The sequence below is a fragment of the Micrasema longulum genome, unplaced genomic scaffold, assembly GCF_059751315.1.
Source record: "Micrasema longulum isolate JH-2025_06_02 unplaced genomic scaffold, ASM5975131v1 h1tg000754l, whole genome shotgun sequence".
Classification (NCBI taxonomy): Eukaryota; Metazoa; Arthropoda; class Insecta; order Trichoptera; family Brachycentridae; genus Micrasema; species Micrasema longulum.
The window spans coordinates 216,767-226,187 of record NW_028277948.1 but is presented as its reverse complement, the minus strand read 5'-3'; the positions used below and the strand labels follow the sequence as shown (position 1 = coordinate 226,187).

General features: G+C 32.3%; 1 protein-coding gene across 1 annotated transcript in view; it reads left to right on the top strand.

Moving 5' to 3' along the window:
* Positions 1-2,160: 2,160 nt before the first annotated feature.
* LOC148279150 (long-chain fatty acid transport protein 4-like) overlaps positions 2,161-9,421 on the top strand; it is a 57,618-nt gene continuing 50,357 nt past the window's right edge. Inside the window, exon 1 of the mRNA XM_088230382.1 lies at positions 2,161-2,323. The gene's annotated coding sequence lies outside the window, so the exon portion shown is untranslated. The remainder of the gene's footprint in view (positions 2,324-9,421) is intronic.

The following is a 9,421-nucleotide window of genomic DNA, read 5'->3' as shown; positions in this document are numbered from 1 at the left end:
GCCGTGTAAACACGTGATAGACACGTTGTGTCCGTTTTCACGTGGCTTACCAGCTGTCTAAAAAAGTGCATTTATTGACATCTAGTGACTTTTATTAGTACATTTTCGCTGCTGGTAAACCACGTGAAAACACGGGACCGGGACACAACGCATGGTTATTATAATCGCGTGTTTACACGGCTCCGGGATACAAAGCACAAAAAAAGGAGTGAGGCCCTGTATATGTGCGAACATTGCAATGCGAAATGTAGCTCTCCATAAAGGCCAATGTTGGCAAAACTATCATACGAAAATGATTTATTTAATTATTTTAAATAAATATGAGAAGTTTGAATTGATTTAAACTAGTATTTCAATAATTATGACACTTTTAAGAAAGCCTTCACAAAGCATGAAATTTCACAAAAATGGGCCGGGCACAGGGTAAATTCTATGTGCATTCGGCCGGTATTCAAAGTGTTAATTTAAAAAGTTAAAATTAAATTGATATCTTTATCATTTTGTAAAGCGCCCTTGAGGTATTATATTATGAAAATGGCGCTTTATAAGTTATCCATTATAATAATAATAAAATGAGTTAACAGCGGATCATTAGCATAAGTGGCTTTTGCAAATTAATGGTTAGTCGTTACTATTGAACATCATAAAATATTTATTTTATTAGATAAACGAACAGTATGCACACAAATATTGCCAATTCCTTTGTATATTAGGGTAAGACACTCATGCACACGACAAAAAAAATGCTTACATTTTATACACTAATTTAAATTATGTTCAATATAATAAATGTAAAAGAAACGAAACAAAAAAATAAGTATATAATAATAAAGTTAAATATCTGCTTCTCTCTTCAAAATCTCTATAATTTTTGACCTAAATTTACATACATTGTCACAAAAAATATCAGTCTCGGTAAATATATTGTTATATTGGTCGCATATTCTAGGTATTGTAGATTGTTTAAAATAGTTTGTTGACGCGTTTTCTGTGTAAAACAGAAGATTTTGTCTTGTCGGTCTAGATGGCACACGGAATGGAAGTCTTTCAAGTAGGTTTAAAGAATCAATTTTATTATTTATTATTTGAACTAAAATAACTGGTCCAACATTATTCTTCGATTTATCAAGAGATGATTTGAATTCACAGAAACGCAAATTAAAATTTTCGATATGAAAGGTACATTCATTTCCTAGTCTGTGTATACGTGGTATTGGTGAGTGACAAAGATAGTTGGTTTGAGAAGGGTGACAATAATATAGACTATTTTGTCTAGTCCTACATGTTGGTATATTACTTTTATTAAATCCAGGAGGTCGCAACAATCGAATTTCGAATTAGTGATTTTGTATAAAAATATTAAGTCAGTTCTTGTCCTGCGATCCTCCAGAGTAGGTTAATTAAAAAAAATTAACAAAAACATGTAGTTAATTTGTTCTATAGGAATATTCAGCGGGATGAATCTCACCCACATGATAAAGGTTTCAGCTCTTTTAATTCCCGTTATGATTAAATATATCTTCTTTCTTTCATTCATCTGTCTCTTTCATACAACATTTATAATATAAATAGCAACGCGTGTAATAATAAGTTAGTTTAATTCCTGACGATGAGGTAGTAACCTCGAAACCGGTCGAAGTGTAACTCAAAACTAAAGTGGTTTATACAAATTTATAAACATGTAAGTTTAAAATGTCAAACCACACAGTGAAAAATGTTTTTGATAACAATAATATGTAATATAATATACTATATTATTTAATTATCTCATTATATTTGTAAAAAACTTTCACTGAATGTCTGTACTATTTTTTATGTTTCATTCTTGTATGTCAACTGTTGTTTTTCTTAAATAAATAAAATAAAATAATATAATTTCATTTAATTAAAATTAATTGTTTAGTTGATTAATTATTATTTTCATTGATTAATATATTTTATGTGCATGTAGAATTAAACCTAAAAATACCTGTATTTAAAAAGTATGTTACCTTGAATTACCTTATGAAATATAATAAAACAACGAATTAACATTCATTTTTTTTTTAAATAAAAATAACAAAATAAAAAAGCAACCTTTGGCACATCCCACCTTTTAAGAACATCTGTCAAAGAGGCGCACATTTACTCCGCGTGCGCATTAGATAAAGTTACAATTTCAGTTTACATCTGTCGCTCGTCGCGTCCGTGCGCGATTTATTGTCGCGTCCGCCATCAAATACATTGTTAAACGCGTAAGAGCTTTTAAATCTAAATAAAGCATCAAACACACAGTTACAGAAGTGAAGTTATCAGCACTTTTGAATAATCTCACCGCAATCCGGTAAGTTGCCTCCATTTTTTGACGTTTATCTAGGTTACTTTTTTAGGTTATGTTGTTATTCCGTGTCGTATATGTTTTGTTTGATTTTCGTTCTATTGTATCCCGTTATATAACCGAGAAGGCGACGCACGTCTCGCTCGTGCTTGTGCAGAGTAGATTGCATTTCTTGTTTTTTTATCTCTGTTCCTCGCTTTGGACAATTTCATTCTTCCTAGTATCTGTAGTAATTTGTATAGTAAACATGATTGTCAGATGTTTTATAGTTTTTGAACAAATATAACCAAATTAAAGGTCATTCGTCTTAAAAACATGGTAGAATTTCAGTTTTATGTATCTTATGTATTGAAGAAAATGGGTACATGAGAACAACATTTTGAGATTGTCCAAATGTTGTTACTGTCCAAAATAATAATAATAATTAACAATAATCATAGTTTATTAACAAAAATAACAATTACTTTATCTACTACATACACACTTAGGTAATAGATCTCTCTGGCTCATGTCTAGTCTGCCTAACTAGGTACAACCTGTGTTAAGGCAGACATTTTTATGCAAAAATAAACAATAAAATTACCCCCTACTAGTTAATTTACTATACAGTTATACAATATTAATTTATTAGGAATGTATTTTGAGTAAATTTTCCATCTGTAGTCAAATACCAGATTTCAGCCATTCGGTAGAAAATATATAAGAAATTTTCTCTATCTCTGTTATTATATATTAATCTTAAAAACTCCCAAAAGGGATGACATCCGGTCTTTGTCTACAAACATTTGGACAAACTCAAAATGTTTTGATCAAACCACCCGGGCCGTGATTACATTATGGGAAGTTAGAAAAGTTATCTTCAAATGTCTACAAAGTAACATCCAATTTTCTGTAAGGAAGCGTGAAGAATATTTTTTTCAATGTTTTCATCGGTACCCTGGTATTAAAGATGTTTTAAAAAATAAATATAATTCAATTTTTCGTTTTCAATTCGATTTTACTTTATTTATTTATTTAACTTTTTGAACATAATGTTATTTGTACATTGGCGGGCTTATTGCCAAATGGCAATTTCTTCCAATTAACCAATAAAATAAAAGTTTTATTTTTATAATTCAAGTTACAGAACATATTCAATAAAAAAATAAAAAAAGATTAAAAAGTTAAAAATATATAAAAATAGAAATAAACGTATTTGTTTATAAATTACCTTAAATCAAAACTATTACTCAATGGGAAAAAGGAAAAAAGCGGAAAGAGGAAAAAGGAAAGGAGGAGAGATTAAGGAAGAGAAATGAGATGTTTCTTCAGACGTGATTTAAACAGAGATAATGTAGTAACATCTTTGATGGTGGATGGGAGATGATTCCACAGTCGAGCCGCATGGACACTATATGAGTTAGAGAAGAAAGAGGAATTGTGTATGGGTATTAAGAGAGTGCCTTGAGAATGAGAATGAAGAGGTAAACCATGAACTGATAAGCGTTGAAATTGTTCACACAGGTATATAGGAGCGTTAGGACTATGAAGTACATGAAGTGAGAGGGAGTGATAGTCTCTCCGCTGTCTAATTTTGAGCCATTTCAGTTGCCTACGATAATCAGAAATGTGGTCATATTTCCTAAGACCAAAAATGTACCTTATGCATGTATTCTGAAGTCGTTCAAGTTTATCGAGTTGCTCTTTATGCTCTACTTTATGGACAATTAAAGAGAACTCTTAACTTTCCATTGTTATACTGGCCCTAGGTCCGTATTCTAATGGGAAATTGAAATTTATCTTTTTAATTTTTATTAAAATAAACATATTTTGTTCATAAATACCGATGTTAGTTTTTACCGTCTCAATATGTACCGATGAAGATAGCGGTTTTAATCGCGGCCCTGGCCCCATGTTACAATGGGAAGTTAAAATTTATCTTCAATTTTATCTACAAAGTAAAATTAAGCTATCTGTATGAAAAATAAGAATATGCATACATTTTTTTTCCTAACACGTTTAATTACAGGTTACCGACGAAGATATTTTAAATTTTTTATTACGAAAATGTGTTTATTTTTATAAAAAAATTAAGTATCTTCTTCGGTAACCTATAATTGGATATATAGATTTAGAAAAAAAAGAATTGTACATACCTATTAAATTTTTCATACAGAAAATTTTATTTTACTGTGCGTCAAGAATACGTGTGACATAACGTAGGTTTTATTAGTTTTTTTCCTAATTTAAAAATGAGCACAAAAAGTGAAAAAAATGTAAAAGCTGTACGTTATTCGAAAGAAAAAAAAATTCTCTACATGATATCGTGTTTGCTTTTACGTTGGATATATTGTTTTATGTGATTACAAGCTTTTAAAATGGAATGTCAAGTGGACGAAAGTGAGCTTTTACGACACCACTTTTGTGTATTTGCAGTGTTCGTGAAGATGCTTTGAACTATGGACTAATTTATTAACAAATTACAACAGGGATGGAGAATACCTTAAATAAGGGAATATGGAAGTCTAGGCATTTACAGGGTATATGACCTGTCATTGGCTGGTTTAAGTGGCCACTTTACACACTGTGTAACATTCACCATTTTGCCTATGTTTGAACTTCCAAATTTCTTCAATTCTTCCATTTGTTGATTTTAGTAAAGTTAAAGAGCTGAAACCTTTATTGTTGTGAAGAGATTCATCTGACTGAATTATTTCACTTAAGTTCCTTAAAGTCACTAGATGTCAATAGATTGCACCTTTTTGAACAGATGGTAAACCACGTGAAAACACGGGACCGGGACACAACGCGTTATATAATCACGTGTTTACAAGGCTCCGGGATACAAAGTTCTAAAATGTACATTTTATCGATAGTAAAGGTGCCTTCATTTTTTTTAAAGTTTTGGGATATTAAAGAGCATGGAAATGTTACTCAATAAAATTTCTGTAACAGGCGCACGGAGCATGACAAGTAAGACATTTTTGTGTGGTTTTCAGTAAGTTCCAGAATTGATTTCACATGGAATTTTAAAAATCTAAATTCTAGATATCACTGTTCTTAAGATATTTCCCTTAATATCTGAATATAATTAATTGTTCAATCATATGTAAATAGCTGAACCCAGCCACGCTTCGCCGTGGCTTCGTCTGATATTAATTATTAGGGGAGTAAATAAAAATAGTCGAGCAACTATACATTTACCGAGAAAACACATTACTTAATTTAATATCTTAATTTACGTTGCTGAGACTATGCTGTAGAATAAATAAATAAAATAGTGTTCTTAAATGCATTGTTTTAAACTATATTTCTTCGATTCTTCCATTTGTTGATTTTAGTGAAGTTAAAGAGCTGAAACCTTTATTTTTGTGAATAGATTCATCTGACTGAATTATTTCACACACTAGGCAACGCCTGAAGACAATTTTTCAATTTTTAAACTTCTTCTTAGACCAGTTGGTTTCATTACAATATTTGAGTTTGTCCAAATGTTCGTAGACAAAAGACTGGTTTTCACCCCCTCGGGTGTCATTAAGATTAACAAATTACAACAGGGATGGAGAATAACTTAAATAAGGGAATATGGAAGTCAAGGCTAATGACCTGTCATTGGCTGGTTGACTGATGACCTGTCAAGGAAGGAGAATCCATTATTAATTAATTTCTTATAGAGCTGATAATTTATTCGCAAATTTAATTCGAATTACGAATACCCATAAAACTATAATTTACCAGAAGGCGCGTAGAACAAAGTTTCATTCATCGCACTGTGTCCAAAAGTTTCCCAATTACCCCTCCCTGCACGAAATCCCGCCTGCGCGCTTGCTTGAAGTGGCCGCGTAATGTTGCTAAACCGCGAACAATTATTATCAAATACAAATATAAGTTAATTTTGCGTCATGTTAAGTTTACCACAAAAAAAGTTTTACTGATTAGACTAAAAAAAAAATAGGTAATTTTATTGGGCAAACGTAAAAAAAAACAACAAACAATCCTTTAAGAATTAATAATAATAGTAAAAATAATTATGGATAACTTATACAGCGCCATTTTCGTTATATAACAACTTAAGGGCGCTTTACAAAGTGATTATATAAAGATATAAATTTAATTTTATCTTTTTGATTAAAGAAAAATAATGTACTTTGTCACCATACGCTATGAATTTATTCAAATGATTTAGAGAACAAGTGGGTTTTAAGTTTCATCCGAAACATCACTTTACTCTTACAGTTTCGGACCTCTGCTGGGAGAGCATTCAATGCCGTAGGGCCTGCGACTGCAAATGCGCGTTCGCCAAATTTAGTGCGCTGTTTGCGTAGATGTATAATAACTTTTCCTTTCGACGTTGATGTAGCTGATCTAAGCGTAAGACGTCTGTTAGCTAGTTCGTCTGGAATGCAGAGTTCCCTTAGATATTCTGGAGCAGAATTTTGCAGTGACTTATACATAAGCCAACAGAGATTGTATTCCACCCTCTGTGGTAAACGTAGCCAGTGTAATTCCCGAAGTAGTGGAGTGATAGGACTGAACTTAGAGATTCTAAAAATAAGTCTCGCTGCGACATTCAATACAGACTGTAAGCGAGTCATTTTATTCATTGGTAGACCTGCGTAGATACAATAATCGACTCTAGACACTATAAACGCATTTATTATTTGACGGGCGGCATCAATGGGCAAATTTTTGCGTATGCATTTAATCTGTCTCAGCTAGTAAAGGCATGAACTTATCGTTCTACTAATTTGAGCGTCAAAAGAAAGGTCAAATTAAGTAAATTCATACAGTTTAATATTATACTAAGGTTTAATAATAGAAAGCCAGGTAAAAAATTCGACTACCCTGGCGATACTAATAAATGTCCATCTTGTTTTATTTCACAATCTGACAGACGGTAAAATAATCGAATTCTTAATTTTTTTGTTGTGAATTCGCTATTTAAACATGAAATGTGATCCCACCATATTCCCATTGAATCCCAGCAGTACTTTGACACTTAAAAACGACACAACACGGTTGAATTTAAAAATAAAATGCTTTTTTTTTCAGAATACGGTTTTGAAATTTAACTTACTTTAAAAAAAATACAATTTATATCATTTCTTGATTTGAATTTTAACAAAAAGGTTTCTAACTTTTTACTAAGCTCTTTATTGTACCATTTTTGATACAATTACAAGTTTTAAACAATTATTTGTTTATACTTACGCACCCACACACACGCACCCTCTCCCTCATTCATTCCCACACACACATGTATCCTCTCCCTCATTCATTCACGCATACACACATTCACATACACATGAATACAAACGTCACACAAATACAATAACTAAACTTCTTTTCTTATATATTATGTGTCTGAACAACTGAACAACTGTGGGTGGCTTCAGCCAGACGACAGAATTTGATCCAGGATACGGCTCTACCCAATGTAGGGAGTGCCGTTTTACCCACCGTTAAACTACTGGGAGTTTTACTCAATTCTGACCTATCTCTTGACGCTCAAATAAGTAGAACGATAAGTTCATGCTTCTACCAGCTGAGACAAATTAAATGCATACGCAAAAATTTGCCGGTTGATGCCGCCCGTCAATTAATAAATGCGTTTGTAGTGTCTAGAGTCGATTATTGTAATGGTATCTATGCAGGTCTACCAATGAACAAAATGACTCGCCTACAATCTGTATTGAATGCCGCAGCGAGACTTATTTTCGGAATCTCTAAGTTCAGTCATATCACTCCACTACTTCGGGAACTACACTGGCTACGTTTTCCACAGAGGGTCGAATACAAACTCTGTTGGCTTATGTATAAGTCACTGCACAACTCGGCTCCGGAATATCTAAGGGAACTATGCATTCCAGATGAACTAGCTGACAGGCGTCTCACGCTTAGATCAGCTACGTCTACGGCGAGAGGAAAAGTTATTATACCTCTACGCAAACAGCGCACTAAATTTGGTGAGCGCGCATTTGCGGTCGCAGGCCCTATGGCATGGAATGCTCTCCCAGCAGAGGTGCGAGGCTGTGAAAGTGAAGTGATGTTTCGGAAAAAACTTAAAACCCACTTGTTCTCTAAATCATTTGAATAAATCCGTAGCACGTGACAACAAAATAAATTATTTTAATTAAATTACAAATTTAACCCTTATACTGCTAAACAACGATATATCGTTGTTGTTAATCCCTATCATAAAGTTCTAACTAGACTGATGCTGACGTCATAATCCCCAAAAGGGTAAATGATTTCGGGAACTCCTTGTTGCACTTAACCGTCAGTGGTATAAAACATTTTCAAAACATAAAAATTACTTATTCGACGGCTTATTATTTAGTTTCGTACCTATTTCAGGCCTACGGAAAATTTAATACAAAAAATATTTTTTTACGCGCAGTAAAAATTTAAGTATTAAATTGTACAGCAAAGTTTCTTGAAAATAAATAAAAAATAATTTAAAATATTTTAATGAAAACGAACAACTTTGAACGACGTCACTTGTTCATATGAATCAACCAATGATAAGAGGGTTGTTTAAGATTTCCGGTTTGCTAATCGTCAATAAACCAATCAACAGAACTAACCGAGAAGAAGGGGAAGAGACCTTGCGACGTCACACGCGGATTAATGTCAGAAATACAAAACTTTAAAAGATCGTAGCGCTGATAATACGATACATAAAAATTGAAGAAAAAAATCTTCGTCTATTAATCATTTTATTTTTTTAAACCACTAAACATCCTCATTATAAATTTACTTATGATGTTTAAATTCACAGTGCTTTTAAGAAAAGAGAAACGACTAAACACAGGAAACTTCTAGCTAGTCGGGACCTGAAACAGTGAACTTTTTTACATTCCAGAAACAGTGAAATAAAAAATAAATCAATGTTAATAGTAAGATTTTTTATCACTTATATGACATATGAGGAAAATAATAATATTCGGTGTTTTCCCCGCTATTAAACCCAATTCAGTGATTACGAAAATATTGATGTACTTCCGTAATGAATAACTAATTGAATACTTTACCTTTAATATAAAAGTTCTTATCTAGTGAGGTCCCTATATCACCGGAAAACCCCATAATTAAGAATATAAACAAATAAGTAAAGAGCCATAA